This window comes from Anas platyrhynchos, chromosome 18, assembly GCF_047663525.1.
Source record: "Anas platyrhynchos isolate ZD024472 breed Pekin duck chromosome 18, IASCAAS_PekinDuck_T2T, whole genome shotgun sequence".
Taxonomy (NCBI): domain Eukaryota; kingdom Metazoa; phylum Chordata; class Aves; order Anseriformes; family Anatidae; genus Anas; species Anas platyrhynchos.
In genome coordinates, this window is record NC_092604.1 from 5,921,423 (window position 1) to 5,940,865 (window position 19,443).

At 43.2% G+C, this 19,443-nt stretch overlaps 1 protein-coding gene across 8 annotated transcripts in view; it reads left to right on the forward strand.

Moving 5' to 3' along the window:
* Positions 1–19,443, forward strand: part of PAPPA (pappalysin 1) — a 383,667-nt gene that overhangs the window by 68,617 nt on the left and 295,607 nt on the right. The window contains exon 1 of one of the 8 annotated variants that reach the window (XM_072025105.1): positions 18,638–18,773. The exons of the other annotated variants lie outside the window; for them this stretch is intronic. The gene's annotated coding sequence lies outside the window, so the exon portion shown is untranslated. Of the gene's footprint in view, positions 1–18,637; positions 18,774–19,443 lie in introns of those variants that run through there. 8 annotated transcript variants of the gene reach the window in all.

Sequence of the window (19,443 nt, forward strand, 5' to 3'; positions counted from 1 at the left end):
AGTTTAGTTTGGAGCTTGTGTGTATCTGCCTGCGGCAGACATAATGTAAGGGCATCAATAAGGACTTTCTGTATGAGCTGGGCAGAGAACATCGCTGTATTCTCTTTAGCAAGTAAACACTCTTTCGACACCAGGGCTTGTAATAAAGGCTCCTTTCTGTTTCCTTCTCTGTCCAGATGTTTCTCCGTTACCAGTGCAGCAGAGAAACATCTTCAGCTCTGAAGGCCACCATCAAAATATTCCATACACCCATGTCTTAATGTCGTCTTTTCTATTCAATTCATTCTTTTCCAAGTATGTACTGTATTTTCTTTTTAGAAAAAGAGTGCAGCTACTTCTAAGAAACTTTCTCCCACACTGAATGTTTCCCAAGCATGAGAACATTCTACCCTTTCATTTGCTTACCAGACATTGCATGATTTGCAATGGAAACTGGCAAGGACATTTAAAATAATAAAAATAAAAATCATGATCATCACAGCACTGGAAGATGAGTGCATTTGCTGAGATATGCAGGGTTTTTGAGCACTGTGATTGAAGACTCCAGGAATGTTAACTGAATTTTAATTCTTCAGTAACAAACTGATATGTATGGAGTGAGTGTGTTGGAGGTCAGAAGAGGGTGAGAGATGGAGCCACACGGGGTAAATGCCATCACTTAATGCACAGTAAACAGGTTTTTGGTTACTACAGTTTTAAGGCTTGTGCTATAATCCTTATTGATTTGAACAGGGGCTCTCACATGATAATTAATGCAGCATTAGTTGTCCACAGTGCTCTTGAAAATGCTGTGTGCTGTATGTCAGCAGTGCTCCTGCTAATATGGGGTCTGCCATGGGGCTGCTGTTTGGGGAGAGTGTGGCTCCTTTGACCAGATTACAAATAACACATGGCTAGGGATCAGGTGAGGGGACACCTGGTTCCTAGTATCTAGCCTGTGCACGATGGGGGGTGAATCTTCTGGAACAGCTGTTGGCTTGACTTGCCTGTGTTTTTTCAGGAGAAAAGCAGGACCCAGAGCTTGGCTTGGTGCAGTTTGTTTCCCTGAGCTCTCGTGAATTCTGATGCAAAAGCAGAATAACTCCATGCTAATGAAAATAAGGTATTCAAACGATGTTGGAGACACCTCCAAAAATCAAAAGTTAATTTTAAAAAAACAAACTAAAACAAATCCTCAGTTCCTCTGTCTTATGACCTGAGGAAGGAACAGAGCTGATAACTCCAAACCAGTCCCAAAGTGCTGGTAACTTGACATGGGAAGATCCTGTATGCTGTCAGAAGAAAGGGGAATGTTAATCGTTGTGTGAGAAGTGGAAACTCAGAAACCAGTAGCAGTCTGGTCTTGGGAACTGGCTCTCCTATAAGCATGAATGTCGGCTGTCCTCATTCTGCTTTAGCGCCTTTAAGGTCAGCTAATAGGAATAATCTCTACAGTATGTCTTGTTTTATATCAGGGAGAGGAGGTTGGCAAGCAATCCAAAAAAGAGGTGCCTCAGAAGTCCCAGCATTGAATCAGGCGGTGGCACACTGGGATATGTGGGCATTGGTCACTGCATGAGGTTGCCAGGGACCAGGAGGGTCACTGTGCTGAGACAAAGCTGGCAGAGCTCTGTGTGGGTGGGTTGAGGTGAAGGTCTCACAAAACCTTTTACAAACCTTTGGTGCAGCTGCCCCTTCAAACCTTTCTGTTTAGCGCAAAGCATTCTCTGTAAATCAAAGCAACCTCTGCATCTTCTGCTCTGTGGTCTTTAAGTATGTGAGGATATCCAGCCTAGGCCTTTCTCTTGCTGTTTCATTCTTGTGGGTTTTTTGCCATGGATCAACAGCAGCTGAGGCAGTGAGGAGGAAGGGCTGTGTGGCAAACAGCTCTGAATTCAGGCAGCTTGAAATCAGCAAAGGTTCTGCTTTGCCAGCATTGCTGGGCCTTGTTCATTTCTCACCCAGTCCTTCATCTATGAAGTAAGACTAAAACCACCTCTAAACGCTGGCAGAGCTGAGAGGATGATTTCAGTGTCACTTGTGAGGTATTAAAGCCCAGACCACTGAGGTACATCAGCATCTTGTTCCTATTTAGCAGTTGCTGAATGAACCATCTGAATAAATCAATCTCATGGTTTTGGGCTGGCTTTGTGACTTTCGAGCCTTTTGGTTTGGCAAAACCACGACAAGCTTTCTGGACAGAGGCTGGGTTTCTTTCTGCAGTCTCCAAGTGGCACACGAAGCCATACACCCTCCTGCGCGTGTTGTGATTTGAGGGAGCTCTGCAGCGGGCGCCGTGTGCGGCAGTCCAGCTGTTCCCACACAAATCCTTCATTTGGATGAAAGGAGAACGTCGCTGTTAAAATGATAGCGGTGAATGGCATTAGAAATACCATAGCCAGATGGATGTTAATGTAACAGCTGTAAAAGGCCCATCTCACAAAACTGGGATAAAGGCTAATTTATTCTACTTCAGTTGTATTGCATTGTTTTTTTTTCCGAATGAATTGGGTACTTGGTGATCCAATGGCAGCGTAATTTCCAATTGTAATGTGATAACACACAATTGCCAGAGCTGTCAGGTACAGCCAGCTGGAGGACAGGCTGTGGGGATCAGGCATGTGCCCAAATCCAAGGTGAGGAAACTGCTATGACATACCGGCTTTGGGATGGGGGTGCCTGTTGAAGTACAAAAAATGGCTTCCTTAATTTTCAAGTTTGCCCCATTCTTCTCCATTCATTTCCCCAAGATTAAGGGGGGAAGGCCAGCACCAAGCACCCAGCACGTAGGTGACCAGGAGCCAGAAGCACGCAGAGCTGGGCAGAGGGGCCTGCTCAGCGCCCTAGCGGCCTCCACAGCTACTCGGAGAGCGGTTTGAAGATGAGGGAGATGTCAGCAGTGCCAGATGATAAAACAAGGGGGCAGTGGCCACAAGTTGAATATTAGGAAAACAATTTTCAGCAGGAAGGAAGCTCAGGCCTGGGACAGGCCGGCTAGACAGGCTGTGGGAGCGCCACCCTTGGAGGCTGCTGAGCCTTGGCTGAGGCGAGCGGCGCTGGCGGGGGGCCCGCATGGAGGCAGCGCTGCGGCGATAAGAGGTGCTGGAAGAGAAAACCACTGTCTGCAAAAACACTTGTTCTAGCACTCGGCGTTGGACGAAATGAGTTGAGGGACAGAAATCATAAGGAAAAAATTTCTTAGAGATGTGGAAAAAAGAACTGAGAAATGTAATAAGACAATAAGAAGTCCAGACAGTGGATTTACTTCATCTTTCTTGAAAAACTGTTTTGCAGCATCTCTAGCTATCCATTTACATGCATATAAAACCATATACCGGGGATCTGTCATAACCTTTTTTTCAGACAGTATAGCATAAATTCTGTGGATTTATTTCCAGAATATTTACTATATAAACAAAAATTGTCTTCTGTTTACTCCTTTGGAAAATAGCTAATTCTTTGGGTGCATATTCTAAGATTTTTTGGACCTCACTTCAATATTTTTTCCTGTGTCATAATAGTTGGCTTGCAACAACGAAGTGTAGTAATCGGCTGAATGTGGCTGAAATCAGAACCAGAGGCAGGTTTGATCTTTTGTCTGTTATGGTTACTATAAAAATTTGATTAGTTAGTTGAATTTGAATATGGAGAAAATCTCCCGAGCAAAAAATAAAAATGAATCCTAGAAGCCAGCAATAGTTATTTTGCTTTCAGATATTCAGGAATTAGTGAGGATTTCCTCTTCTCCTTGAAAAGTGAGTTGGCACTGAGTCTGCAGAGTCATGGGAGAAGCACAGGGTGAAGGACTGGCCACATCCACTTCTACACCGTGGAATGTGCAATGTGTGCAAGGTGCAATGGGTATCTTGTACAAGCAGATATCCTGGGCAAGAAAAATTGTCCAAGATAGTTGACGGTGATGTGAAGGAAAGAGATAATGTTTCTTTGCACACAGGTTTCCTAAACTCCTGCATCACATCTTCCCAAGTCTCAGTATAGGTAACCTGCTTTAAAGACCTATGTGAAATGGTAGAACTCTGTGAGCTTCAGAGAAGCCGGAATTTCAACCATGTCTTCAATAACTGCTGTTTTTTTTTTTTTTTTTTTTTTTCTTGTAAGAGATCCCATCTCTTGAGGGCATGCTTGTCACGCTTGCTACGGGGAAATTACCTTGAAGGTGTTCTGCCAGAGGCTTAATTCTGGGCTGGTTCCAGTTTGCTTCACTAATGGGTAAACGGTTGAGTTATCTTGGGAGCTTAGTCACATCAAGATATTGCTCATACCGAGCACTAATTCATTTAGTTGCATAGAAGGCTTTTGAGATGATGGCTTCATCATGAGTCAGTTATTCATTATCACATTCCTCTGACGTTACACAGCAATATTGGAACTGCCACAAGAAAACAGATGAACGATACAAGATTAGATGGACCTTGTCTTTGATAATGGCTAACATGTCATGCCTCGGACAGATGCAAACAACCAACGCGTTGCATCAGGCTGCTCATGCAAGGGAGACAGAGCCCTTTCTCAGCCCCAGCCTGCGGTTAGCTTATATATAGAAATGTGAAAGTGACTTTGCAGCTTGATTTCAGTTACTGGCACGGCAAAATTCCTATTCCTAACCATGTCTAATCATTCCTTTTGAAAATCTTGTTAAGGTATTTTCTTCAATTAGCACTTGTTTCAGTGAGCTTCACGGATTAATTAGATGTTGCATTACAAAAATAATTATGCCTTTTAACCATTTTCAGTTATTTACTTCTTTAAATGTTAGTTTTGTGAAGCAAACTGGCTTGGTGCCATAATTCATTTGAGCAGAATCTAACACAGATTAATGAGCAAACTTAAAAAGAAAGCAGTAAGTCCCCCAGCATTTTGTAATTAAGCAGTTTGATTAAAAACAACTGGAACAGCTCTCTGCACTGAGAAACAAAGTGGAACAACTTTCAGCATTGAGACCTCCATACCATATATCAAAACCAGGTCTGAAAGTAATTTAGGTAGCTTAAAATTTTTCTTGGCTACCTGATAGTTTCCTAGGAGAGTTTGTAGAAGAAGAGGGCCTTTAGGCAATGCAGATATTATCCCCCCAGTCTTCCACTTGTCAAACACAGAATGATAAAGGGATACAGATGATTTTTTTTTTTTTAAGCAAGGAGTTCAAGTGTTATAACCCTACTTCAACCCTCATCCTGATGTAGTTCTGCTGCTCTGCAGACATAGCTCATGTAACTCAAAGGAGGTGACTTGTGTCAGCTGAGAACTTGTGCCACCAGCTTTAAGGGAGTTGCTTTTGCCCTCCTGTGATGCCAATGAGATCAGAACTGGTCCCTGTGAAAGTGTCTGTGATGATGAGGAGCTGTGTGTACCCACCATGGACCAAGGGCTGGATATTGCTTCCGGGGTAAAATTCCAGCCCTGATTTTGGGAAAACTGTGCTGATTTACACTGACTGACAAGCGGGCTCAGGAAGGAGAGTGAGGCATAATAAATAGTTTGTGAGTATCCTAGGGCTTCATCGTGCTGGTTCCTGAGCATACGTGAACAGTGCTGTAATTGATGTGAACGAGGCCAGCCTGAAAAAACTGACACTGCAGCTGAAGTGCGAGGCAGCACTAAATTTTGTTCACCTCACAGTAAGGACAAGGCAGGTAGAGAAAAATAGACACTCTTGTCTCTGTCCTAGCATTACCTGCCTGAGCTACATTTCTGGGGAAATGTGCCTGTCTGAGGCCTCAGACATCAATTTTCTTATTCTCTAACCCATTTAGCTCTTTTCTCAGTCAGATCTTGTTTAGAATCGATAGCTCCCCACTATCAGCCTTATTTCGTGTATATTCATTTATTGGATTTTAAAAACGGAGAGGAAGAAAGCTTAAAAGAGAAAATGTCTTTTTCATTGGAAGTCTAATATTTGAAATGCAGACCCTTTCTTTTGGCTTTAGTATGACTACATTACAAAACTCAGTTAAAACCATTTGTGCTCCAGCTTGGCTTATAAAATCCATAAGCAGACTACAGAGACCTAATGACTTGTAAATGTCAGACATCAAATGCTGCTCAGGCCCTCTCAGTCTTCTCAGATGAATCTTTGAATCTTCCTTAACTTTGCAGCAGCTCATAAAGACTGGCGGACTTGGGCTCTGCTGGGTTACAGCACAGAATGAATTTCTGGTGACTTCTGATGGTGGCCAATTGCATTGCCCTCCTCCTGTTCCTGCACAGAACGACATCAGTCTCGTCTGCTGAAGGTAGCTTGGGTGGTATTTGCACAGCTGGCGTCCTGCTGGGCTGGCTGGATGTGTGTTTGTTGGTCATTCTTGCAGATGTCAACGTTTATTTGTGAGCTTTGGTTGGGATTTGAGAAATGTCCCATCTTCCAAAGAGCATCCTTCTAATTTGGATGTTTGGAGAAAAATGTTGGTGAAGCTTATTACCGATCAGGTTCTTCCTTCCCATCGCTTCTGTGCTGCACGCCACAACAAACAGGAGCATGAAGCCCCTCCATCTTCCCAGAAACTTGCCTAAGGGAAAAAATCTGTCGATAGGGACGGGTAGAGTACTTTATTGATAATGATCCTCTCCCCAGGAAAGGAGTAGAGCGCCACCACTAATGAGATGAAATGAGCGTGTTTTCACACCTCTTGCTCATGAGAAAGCCTGTACACAAAAAATGTGCTGGATGTCAGTAGTTCTCTTTGCAACGTGGTGTGCTTCTGCATGAAAAGATCAAATCTTAATGTAAATTTGTGCAAACGCTTCCTCTCTTTCTCCATCATCTTTTAAAACAACCAGCCCAATGTTGGTTCCATGTTCCCATTGTAACTGAGGTGTAATCTTCTGCTTTGTTTAGGATTATTTGTGCCTTACCCCTCAGCAGTGCAGTGAGGAAAATGTGTGAGTTTGGGCTGCTCAGCTGGCAAAGTGAGGGAGTTGTGTGGGGATGGTGGGGTAGGTGCCTGGGTGATCCAGGGAGGCTGTGTTTGCAAAATTGGGTTAGTGCAGTTCCTACAAGCTATGTTTTCTGTCCATGTTGAAAGGGACTCTGCTCTGGAAGCAAACATGCAAACAGCACAGCTGTTTGTCCTGGTAGCTCCAGGGCTGGCAGAGCTATACCTTAGTAGTCCAGATGTAAGTGTGAGGTGCACAAAGTGAATCTGAGTCTTTGTGCAGGGTTCATCTTGGTGAGTCCTGCTTTGCTGCTTTTAGTACTCAAGCAGACCTTTTATATCTTTGCTCTAGGATGTACAAACACCCCTATGATTATAATGGATATATTCCTACAGAGACTCATACAAGGGTGATTGCTGTGAAGCCATACATTCACCTTTTTCTCCTCTCTTTGTAACATACACCTATCTGTTGTTTAACTGAGTTCCTTAGAGCTGGGTTTCATCTACTTAAACTATTGGAAAGCATCTGGCAAATAATGTACGTACAGTGCTAAGCTTCACTTGTTTTAGTCTTCCTTACTTTCAGTGCTTTCTACTCAGGCTGGGAATCAAAACTGGGAAATGTAAAACTGCCTAAAGCAATATATTATTTCAAAGCTCCAGAAAAGTGGCCCTGAACTCCTGGCTCTCAAGCCTCCTGTTACTCACAAAGCCTTGAGAGAGCTGATGCTGACCAGGAATGCTGAGTTGCATATTCCTTGCATGTTGTCTTGTGTTTTGGTGCTGCTGCTTGTGGCCCCCATAGGCTAAGGATCACTGCCTGTGCATTTATGTGAAACCTGAGTCTGCCTTTATGTGAAGGTTTGCGCCACAGTTAAACTGTTCTGATTGGTATATTTTCCTGTACTTTGTTCATCGTCTGTTCTGATCTCTTTCTACCTGGTAATGATGAGCACCCGCAGTACCTTGCACCTAAACTAGTCTCGTTCCATGGCTCAACGTGAATCGGGGCTGCCAGATCTGCCCTTCTGGTTAGATCCACTGTAACAAAGCTCCTGTGGAAGTTTATCAGCACAAGCACAAAATCCGCTCTCTTCTGATGCAATAACAGATGGTGATATCAATGCTATTTTACTCATTTATCAAAAAAAAAAAATATATTCTAATGAGAAGAAAAGAGATACATGTGAAAATTAGCATGAGGATGGCCATAACAAAGTTTCTCCCGAAACATTAGAGGCTGCACAGACTGGTAATATGTTCATCTTCTTGCTAAGCGGGGTGTGCTGCTAAATCTCTAAAGGTTCTACCCTTATGCATTCCCTTGGGAGTAAACAGCTCTTCCTGGGGAGGTTGGAACAGTGATCAACTGTGGCTTTTATTCAGAATTTAGACTTTACCTACATCTTTGCCTAGGCTATATCAAAATCCAGGCACTACTGAAAGCCTCTGGAGACCTGAATGAAGATCAGAAGACCTGAGTTTGAAGCCAGCCAAGAGGCAAAGGGACTCAGGAGAAATCTAGGCAGCCTGAATATGCTCTTTAGTGGCTATTCACATCTCATATGTTCTTTAGCCAACAGTTTATATCCAAAAATGTAATATCCTCCTCCACTCTTTCCCCTCTTTCTGTTCAGTCCTACAGCCCTTACATGAACTTTAAGTAATTCCCATCAAAGTCAGCTGGTTTGCTGAGTGAAGTTCAAATCCCTGTTGGCTCTGTGTAGTGCAGCTTTAAGTCCTGGTAATAAAAGAGATTGGGGAATCTGCAGAGAATTAGCAAACCACAGGCCAACTCCATATCCTGCTCACTGCCTCATCAGCCCTTTTCTGAAGAAAAGGTAACACACTGTCCAGTGGTCCCAAGTCCAGCAGAAAGACCCCCAAGCCTGCCACCTTCCAGCTGAAGGTCCACCCTGAGAGCCTTTTCCCCGAAATCTCAGAATAAGTTACAAAGGAACCCAGTTGTTCCAACCCTAGCAGGGAGGTTAATGAAATATGTTTTCAGGATTGATGGCCTTTCTTGACAAACTTTGCGGCATCCCTTTGATGCTCTTCTGACAATAGTTGCCAAGGTAGCAAATTATACCTGGACATAAATCCTTCATTGAAGCTGCTATTTTGTACTTACCAACTCTAAATGCAGAAAGAGGCAATTTTAAGCGATATACTTATCAGCCTTAGCTTGAGCAATGATTCAGGCTTCCAAGAAAGATACTATGTAAGTGGTTTTATTGCTCTAAATGGGTTTAAAATTCACTTTTTATCAAAGCATCAAGGTCCCTAAACATACACTTAATCAAGATTATTAGGCTGTAGACTAAGTTATTTTATTCCTAACTTGAATGCAGACTTTTGTAAGTGAACCTGGTTGTTGCTGAACAGAAGAGGGCAAAAGTCTCAGAAATATGTTGGCTGTTGCAGTTATTTTTCTGGGCTATAAGCTGCATTTGAATTGCAGCTGTACCTCCCTGGAATCTGGGTGCTTTTCGGATTTGAAATTACTGAATTCTTAGCTGTCCTGATGCAGACACGTTAGAGACAAATGCAGTGCACTGGATCAGAAAGCCCTTCCCCTGAACTTTTCATGGACCTTGCCAGAGAGATTTGAAATGAAGGACTTCATTTCAGGTCTACTTTATTGATGTGTCTGAACTGCATCACTTGTTCTGACCAGCTTGGAGCTGGGGAATTGATAGCAATATGAATCAGTGTCTGGATCCAATATCCGTGGCTTAAGATCAGCTCACAGCAATACAGGGGTTTCTGAGAGACGTCGTACCAAGGGACGAGACTAGGAAACTGCCAGCTCTAATGCTGCCTTTTCCTTCTCTCTACTAATTGTTTTAGATAATGAGGGAGACGGAAGCACTCATGATGTTTAAGCCTAGAGGGCTGAATCCCAGCAGGGTTGACTCAGCTATTCGTCTTTGCAAAGCAGATAAGCTTGGTGATGTGCGTAGTAGGAAAAGAAAAAAACGCTTTCCATTATGAAAAAGCGCCGCGATTGAACAATGCTTATAAAAATGTCATCCCCTGCAATTAACGGGGAAAACATATTATTAGAGAAGATTAATGTATTTGGAATCCCTGTTTTAGCAGCTTGGGCCAAGCTGAAATCAGATAGTAATATTCGCAACATAACGGGATCCACAGGACGAGGAGGAGAGGCTGCTCCGTGGTGCCCGTGCTGCAGTCCCTGCCCCACCAGCCCTGCTGCAGAGCTGGCCGTGCTCCGTGTGTACCCTTGGAGGCTCAACGATAGCTCATGCTTCTGCTTTTTCATTTCCTCTGCCTGGGGATGCTGTAGGGGGCTATCTTGCCTCTTTTCATACACGCAGCTTTTGTTTACTTTTCTAAAATACTTGTTTTGATGTAAGGGATGCTCGTTTTCTGGCTCTGTGACAAACGTGCTTTTTGTGATGTACGCAGAGCTGCTCATGGTGGGGATGCTTTGGGTCCATTGTGTGGTCTCGTACTGGTTCTGAGCAGTAATTTCAGTTCATGAGTGAACTGAAGGGGGATAACCTTGTAGAATAAATACAACTGGACTGAGGGTTTACTGCTCAGGGGAGGATACGATGGTGGGCCATGCTGGCACAAAGCTACATTGTGCAAGGTGCTCCTTGATTTTCAGGAGGGCAGAGGCACGGCTTTATCTCCTCCTTGCCCCCACTATGGTTATGGCTCACAGCAGCCCATGAGGTCTGCACGCCGGCAGCACCACAACGGCACCTGGGTACACAGGGAGAAAAGAGCAGAAACATATCACACAGAATCACAGAATTGTCTAGGTTGTCAAGATCGAGTCCAACCTCTGACCTAATGCTAACAAGACCTCCATTAAGCCATATCGCTAAGATCAACATCTAAACATCTTTTAAAGACCTCCAGGGACGGTGACTCCACCACTTCCCTGGGCAGCCCATCCCAATGCCTCACAACCCTCTCAGTAAAGAAGTTCTTCCTAATATCCAACCTAAAACACCCCTGAGATGAGAACATCTCAGCAGCCAACTGGCCACAGCTGGGGATTTTTCCCAATATCTGTAGGATTCTCTGATACCTTCTCCAGAAGATGTATTTTCAATAGAATTTGTTCTGTTTGTCTTCTGTGATCCTTGACTCCATTGTAGGAAGATGATGGTGCTTTTCTAGCTACCATCTTTCTTAACGAGATGTTGTAGGTCAGAGGCGAAGTCCTTTTCCCTATATATTTTCCTTTACAAATATCCCATTCTGGTTAAATTCCCTTTGTCCCTGAGTGCTGACGTCTTGTGTGTGTTTATTTTTTTCTCCATTTCCTTCAGGGACTTGCAGGAATGTGTCTATTTTCAGTGGGGAAAGGCACCATTGAAACAAGTGTCATGTTTACCCTGTGACTCTTGTTTCTGGAAAAAAAGAAGAATTTCCAAGGAGAACTGGGATGTCATTAGGGGAATCCGCTTGATCTGTCCCTATAGTTTTCATATTTTCTTATTCTCTGGGGGTATTTGTTACTCCAGTCAGAATTGGGGATTGACATAGCTATTTGTTATTCTTAGCTACTTTTGAGAGAAGCCAGAAGTGGTGGTTTCCATTAGTCATTTCCCATGTTGACCATATAAAGGCCATGGCAAGGCACGATGCTGGCCCTCAGCCTGCTGCCAGTGTCCAGGAATCAGGGTGGAGGACTCTCGCCACAGACTGTACATTAAGGGGAATTCCTTTTCATGGGTGAAGGTTCACATTTTTTCCTCTGGGGCTTGGGAATCATCCTGTTCTCTCATCCAGAGCTCAAACTATGCTAGGCAGCTTCCTCAGTCTTACCATACCCAAGGCTCCCAGAACTGAGACTTTGCTCAGCTACTGAACCGCAACAGCGATGGCTTGGCGTTAGGGGTAGCACCAGGCTGGGTGTATGGAGTAGAAGAATCAGCATGCATATAACAAAAAAAGTTACAGTGTCATACAGAGTAAGACTGATACAAAGCTTAAATATTTTTTTTATTATTATTATTTTGTTCTGATTGTTTGAGTTCCACACAACTGTGGTTATTTCTGTTTTCCTTTCTTCTGTTGCTTTTCAGTTTTGCCAGCAGCCGTCATTCTTGTGGCATTCCTGGTACGAGGGGAAGGGCAGGCACTAAAGGCAGCCCAAAGGCTGGATGTGAAAGTCTTCCAGGCCATTTGCAGACAAACTGGCATAAGGATTGGATGAATATTCAGATGCTTTATGTCTGTGAGCCTAATGATCAGTGCTGTGTAATTGAATCACAAGCTGTATGGAACATCCATCTGAGCAAATACTGTATTTGTTCTTGAGATTTCAATCCAAAGCATGTCCTAAGGTAATAATGGTGTTAATAACAGTTAACATATATATATATGTTAACAGAGATGGTCTCTCTGAAACAGAATATGATGCCCATGGTAGAGAGAATACTGTCTCAAGGTGAATCATGGCGCTTAGCTGCAGCCCTTTGGCGATTTGTGAGCCTGTTGTACTTAGCTACCTCTGCAGAGATCCAGAGGGCTCTTACTCTTTCCCTTTCCCTGCTGTAAGCCTGTGCTGTTGCAGTTTAAGGATGGGTGTCGAGCCCTTTGCTATGCTGAAAGGTAAGCACATGGGGCAGCAGAGTAACATAAAGCTGAGCCACAAAGGGTGGCTTCTGTCCTGGAGCACAGTTCGCTGCTGTCACTGCTATCCAGCACCATGCAAAGAACGATTCCTTGCTGTGTGTGTTCCACAGAAACTGGAAGGAAATTTCAAGAAATACATATAAAACTGAGGAGCTCGCCAAAAGAATCCCATGCTTTAATAGATAATAATTCTTAGAGCATAAGAATGGAAGAAAATTAAATGAGGAATCACCATCAATCTACTGGAGTCCAACCTACCATGATTCTCCTGCCTTACCGCCCTTCCAGATCTCTCTCTTTTTTTTTTTTTTTTTTTTTCATTTTGCTCTAATGTATTCTTTCTAATCCCTTGTTAAGGACATTATTTATCTGGAACTGTGGCTTGCTTAACAACCAAGAGCTGCAGCAACGGGTAGGTTTGCCATTTTCTAGGCTTTAAGTGAAGCAGAAGGAATGCCAATCCCTCTTGTAGAAGTGGAAGCAAGCAGCATAATGCCTCTGTAGTTGTTAAGCAGTCACAAATCAACCCCCTGTGCTTTCAGTGCATTGGCTGTTCTGAAATTTCTCCAAGCAGGATGATGCGGCTCCAGGCCTGGGTCTGTTGTCTGTCCCCGCAGCATGGTCAGCCACCCGAGTGATGTGGAGGCCTTTCTGCTCCCTGCAAGCATGAGAAAAATTAATAATATGCTGTTCCATTATGCTAATGGCAGCTTCAGGTGTTTGCTTCTGGAAATCAGACTCATATAGGACATCAGGGTTTGTTAATGTTGTATAACCGCCCAACTTCTGCTGTGGACAAAACCCCTCTTGTACTTGGTGCTGTATGAACTCAAAAGAGATGTCCCCTGCTCCAAAGCATTTACAGTTCCAGTGCTTTGTAATCCTATTGTTAACAAAAATACAGTGCATCATGCCTTAGAACGGTATAACAAAATGTTCATGAAGCAGAAACCAAGATGCACTGAGACAAACAGAGCCCCCTTGAACATCATACATCTGAAACACTTGACCTACTTTGTACAAATGACCTTCAAGGATATTGTCGTGGATATAAATTTGAAGGGGTAGGGAAAAAGGATGGCCTTTTTTGTTTGCTTGCTTTCTGTATCTGAAATCATTTTGCAGGCAATTTTACATCTGAGCTTTTGCATCTCACCCTCCTGATGCCCATTGAAGAAAAGCATTGGCATTGTGCTTTGATGCATGAAGCATCTTTTAAAGTCTGTTGCCATATAAACTGTGATTCCCATTCATGTGCACTCTGTCTATAAGTATGTAAAACGTGCTTGTTTTCTTGTTTTCATAAAAGTAATTCACAACTTCCACTTTATCACATTTTTCCTGGCTATCATTCGCTTTGTCTCCTTATGTTTACAAGTCATTGTGACAAATAGTTTTGCACTGTTTTTTTGTGTTGAGTAGGCCTGGGGATTTCAAAATTGCTGAAAGAAGTGTGCTGCTCATTTGCCTTGGAGAAGCTACATGGGTGAATCACATTCCCATCTCTCTTTTTCCACAGACCTCATATATCAAGTTAGGGTTTGCACTGAGCTGCTTCTGAAGAGGCACAGCCTCCATTTTCATCTCCCATAGACAAAGCAAAACACCCCAAATAAGAAAAGAAAAAGGTAATTTAGAAATATTTCTACTCAGCTGTTTTTGGTTAAAAGAATTTAAATAAAGGGTGCGGTGGGGAGGGAAGACTCACTGGTGGTCACCACAGTCTTCTGAAGAGAAGAAAAACACAAGCTCCTGACTATTTCTTTCATTTCAAAAAGGGTTTTTGGCCTTAAATCACTTGGTTTGTCACTCCAAAGCTTTGTAAAAAGCTCTGACTGTTTTCCAGAGGATGTGTTAAGACCAGAAAACTGAAACTTGAGGCTCTTGAGAGGAATCTGTAGATGAGAAACTCAAGTATCCATTAAGAATCATAGGTGCTCTACTTTGTTTAATTAAAGATAGTACTTAGAATGAGTGAATTGGCTGTGTGAAATCTTTTATCTGTCATGTTTTGTAAAGAAATGAGACAATTTAAAGGCATGCTAATCTTTCCCATTTTTCTGAAGCTAAGCTTTCAATAAGAAAAACTGCCTTTCAAATGCAAGTGTCATAGTTAACACCTCTTTATAAAAGATAAATGATAATGGAAGAGGAAAACAATTACCATAGTACTTTCAACCATGACGAAAGGCTTTGTGGATGAAGTGGAGGTTCTTAGTGAAAGATCATAACAGACGGTGCATCATAAAACAAACAACCAAGAATGAGGAAAAGCTAAACTTAACAATTTTTTTCCCTTTCATTTTCATTTCACTTGACGTATTTTCCTGTTGCAGTCAAAATTGATACTTCTGGTGGAATCAGCATGTTTGTGACACACCATATCTTCTGCTATCAGAAATGCACTTTTTCAAAGAGATTTAAGAACCCACTGGAGCTCTGGATCACCCTGTGGAGGATCTTCTTTCTCCCTGTTGCCTCTAAGGCAGGGAAGCTTTCTCAGGGCAAGGCGGGTGTGATGCCTCTGTTGTGCCCTGCTTTGCGATGGTAGAGCTGATATTTTTGAGTCACCCATTGGGGATTTTGGCAAGACGGCCATAAAAATACCTTAGACCCACTTGAAGTCTTTACATCTTTCATTCTGTTATCTCAGCCTGCAGCTGGTGATGGCAAGGGTGAGTCAGAAGGGCAGATCCAACAAAATACTCTGGTGTATGATTTCTTTTAAAGAGTAAATATCAATGTCTTCAAAACATAGGAAATAAGGATGATGTGGTCAAAGCAGCAAAGCCCAGTGCCTTGGATTCAGATGGTGGGGCTGTCACAGCATCCTTCTTTGACCTTGGAACGTCCCTCACTTGCTGTGCGTGCTGGTTAAGAGCTGTGTTTTCTTTGTTCTGAGGACCTTGAGAGAGTTTGGAGGGGCCTAGTGAGACGTTTCAAACTGTAACAAAGCACATGATTGTTTGCCTGCAGACTTCCTCAACCTCTCCAGATTTCTGGACAGATGGGTAATTTATGGAAGTTGGTCTCTGCCTTGAAATAGAGGACTTTGGGAACTAGAGTGTGTCTGAGGCTGGCGCTTCCATCCCGGGGAGAGATGGAAGCACGGCAGCCCAGGCTGCCTCTGGTCAGGCCTGAAGGCCACGCAGGGCCTGGACTCATGGTTTGCACAAGGTCCATCAGCTTCAGCTGAGGTCAAGGGGTGCTCTTTGGGCAGCAGCAGATCACGTTAGCTTGAATACGCTCAGCTGCTTGGGGCCCTGGGATGCGAAGTGTGGTTCCCAGATAAGCAGGCTGTAGGCTGCCCGTGAGGGATTCGAAGCCTGTGCAGGTCCCAGGACAGCTGCTGCTGTGGCTGCTCATCAGCTGTGGTCATAGGTAGTGCCTTCTGTCCTCTAAACTCCCACAAGAATCCTATCTTTAGTTTGTGCAAATTGAGAGGTACAATACAAATAAATTAACTGATTATGCAAATGCATAAACAGTTGTGATTTTCTCTGACATTTTCTCAGTGCAATTAGATGGAATGACTAGCATGAAGGAATATTGCTTAGTACTTGTAGGCGGGTGAGATCTGACCAATAATGCATTACTAAGATAATGCTTTCTTATCTCATACGTATGCTGGGAAGATTGATTAGTCTTTGCCTGCAATGTGCTGGGAAGTGTTATTTGCCATAAATGCTAAGTATTACACTTACGGAGGCATCTGTGACTCAGTTCTTCATATAGGTTTAAATAAGTAAAAGCCTATTGCATTAAGAACAACAAAATCAAAAATCACACGGGCTTACTGAACTACAAATTTGTAGTTGACATATTTGATTAGTCAAAGTTCAAGTAATTATAAGCAGTAGCTGGAAAAGATCCTAAAACTTCAAAAGACGTCTGAGATTTGGAACTCTGCACTGCTGAGGACCTTTAGGATTATATCAGAATGTGTGTTTTTCCTCCCCTTTCCTTGCAGCCAGGATTAATATTTTGGCTTTTATCTGACCTCCTCCTATCTGACCTTCAGATACACAGGGTATCTGAAACCATGTGAACATGAAAGGTTTCTAAGGGTCCCAAAACAATGAGCAGTAGGTATTTGCAGAAACTCGTATGTCATCCCACGTACAGAGCTCACATTTGGAGGAGAGTTGTGTTACATCCCCCCCAGCATCATTAGCCTAGAGAACGAATGGGACAGGCTCAGAAGAAGGCACATGGTTTTCTTTGGTTAATGAAGCTTTGGTGAACATAGAAATGCCTCTAGGAACATGTCTTAGGTGACAAAGGCTGGTGAAGGTGCCTTATCATCAGTCTCCTTATGGGACTCCCTGTGTAGCTAGGCTGAGATTTGCAGAGAGCAGCTGAGTTGGGTGGCCAAACTTCTTTGCAGATTCCATGCTTGCTGGGAAGTATCTTGTCCTCTGAGATACTGAGCAGCTGGAAAAGGCTACATCCATGTGGTAGTTCTAACACGTGTATGTAGCAGGCACTGCTTGCTGCTCTGTGGACTTCAGCACTTCTCTGCCTCCCAGTTTCCATCCTTTGTGAACATACCAAACAGTTAAGATCTAGTGAATTGTTTTTCTATTTTAATTCCATCGATGAATTGACAAACAGCAGATTCTCCTCCCTTTCTCGTGAGTTTTCCAAGTGAAGAGATAAGCTCAGCATCCTAATGTGCTATTGATCTGAGCCCTCTGGAATTTGAATTTACTTGACTTTGTAGAGTGTGCATAGGTAGGATATCTGAACATCGGATGCCTGCCAAGCTAGAGGCTGGCCTGTTAGATCTGGCTAACTCATAATTAATTGAGCTGTTAATGTGAGTATTTGATAAGAACACCTGGGGGTGTTTGGCATAAAAGGTGCTGGAGATGTGGAGTCTGACAGATGGATGCTCTCCAAATGTAAATCAGGTAGGTCTTAAACAATGATTTATAGCTGGGGAGAGCGGAATGTAAGGTGATGTGATATTTTCCAAGTGAAGCAGTCTGGTCTTTCTTAAGATCAAGATACAGGATAGCAATGATCTGAGTTGTCTATTAACAGCCTTCATTTCAGCTGGGATAGGCTTTTGTGTTTTGTTTTTTTGCTCAGTCTCCCTAAGCAGTTTGCCATGACAAACCACATAATAGTACAGTTGACGGAGGCAACAAATAGAGCAGTAATAATGCATGTAATACCTCTGTATTGATCTTGGGGTACACTTTTACTTGCTAGCAAACTTCACACCCCAGGAAAATTGACTGCAAGCCCAGAAGGGTTTAATCTCTAGTGACAGGTAGAGAGAATATGAAAAGCTCTTATTCTTCCCAAGTTGCATCTACAGAGATCATCAGTCAGGCGCTATTAGGATTTTTATAGCAGCTGTAGTGATGTGTGTTGCAGCACGTTCCTGTGTTAAGCAGGCCAGTTTGCAGCACCTCTCTTCTGTAGCATGACAAATAGAACTAGAGGGAGAGGATCAGCTTTCATTTAAGGGATGTGCATCACTGGTGAGGCTAAAGCGTGCAGGGGCTGGAAATGAATGGCATGGTATGTTTGCCTGGTTGCCTCCTCATTCTGCTAATGAAACAGCTTCCCAACTGCATATGCTTTTTTGGTTATTGCTTACTGCTTTTGGAGTGAACATCCACCGTGGGAGCGGACACAAACAGTGCTGTGTTATCGCAAACTTCCTTCTTCTTTCAAAGCCTGGACTTGCCATTGCTGAGTCCTCATCATCCTGGGCTGCTCTAGCTTAATTTGGCAAAAGTCAGAGCTGAATCTGGCCCTTGAACCCAAGCATGTGCTTTATGAAAAGAGAGAACAACTGACAACCCCTTCTTAGTCTGACTTACTACGTGGGTGGAGGGGAATATACAGCAAAAACTTATTATCTTTTTATTACATCATTCCCAAATATTTTTAACCTCAGTTGTACTAGGATTGTACCCAGAGCTGATTGAAACACCTGTTTTAACACATTCTTGGCTTGTTTTGCTCCTCAGACTGGAAAATTCCTCAGGGGAATGAATGCATTACTTGAGGAGGAGGGTGTAGGAAACAGAGGTTGTGCAACAAGCGCTGAGCACCACATTCCTTTTCTGCACAGTGCGTTACACATATAGCTGTATGCGAAGGCTTACTGCAGGTCAGTGCTAATGCTAGAAGTTTTACCATTTGCTTTCTGACCAAACTCTTCAGATGCTGAACCACCAGAAACATCTACCTGCTGGGTAAACTCTCTACCTTTGTGTCTGCTTGCTGTTGAAGTTAAACCAGTGGCTGCCCGTTCTGGTAAGACTTTGGGCAATCACCGTTCAGGGAGGATCTGAACTAACCACTGTGCCATTGGGAAGAATGTGTTAAAGTTGAGTTTTTCTGCCAATTTCTTCTCAATTCCTTTTGTGTGTTCTGTCTGCATCACCAAAGACATCAAATTCCACGATGAGGACTATTCTTATTCCACAGGCAATTGTTAAACATACTCACTGTCAGATGCACTGCTTTATGCTAAGTGACATAGTGAAGGACTTGGTTTGGGGGATTTAATCATGTTCATATTCAAGGCATAGCAATTTTTTATTCACTTGTGAATAATAGACTGACTCTATCTTATCACAGGAAAAAATGCTGTCTCAATAGAAGATGAAATGTTGTACTGTAGAATAGCTTAGGTTGGCTGTGAGGGGGATCATCAGAAGGTTTCTGGTCCAGCCCCTCACTCACAGCAGGGCTAAGCTTGGGGTTAGGTGGGATTGCTCAGGACCTCATACCACTGTGGTCTGAGTGTCTTTAAAGATGGAGACTGTGTAGTCCCTCTGGCTAATCTGCTCTAGTACTCACCCGCTCTTTTATTTACTCTGCTGCCTTTGCTCCAGTTTGTCAAGACCCCCATTTTACTGACCTTGGGTTTCCCTTAGTGTATATTTGTGCCTGAATCCCATTTTTAGGTTAATATAACCGT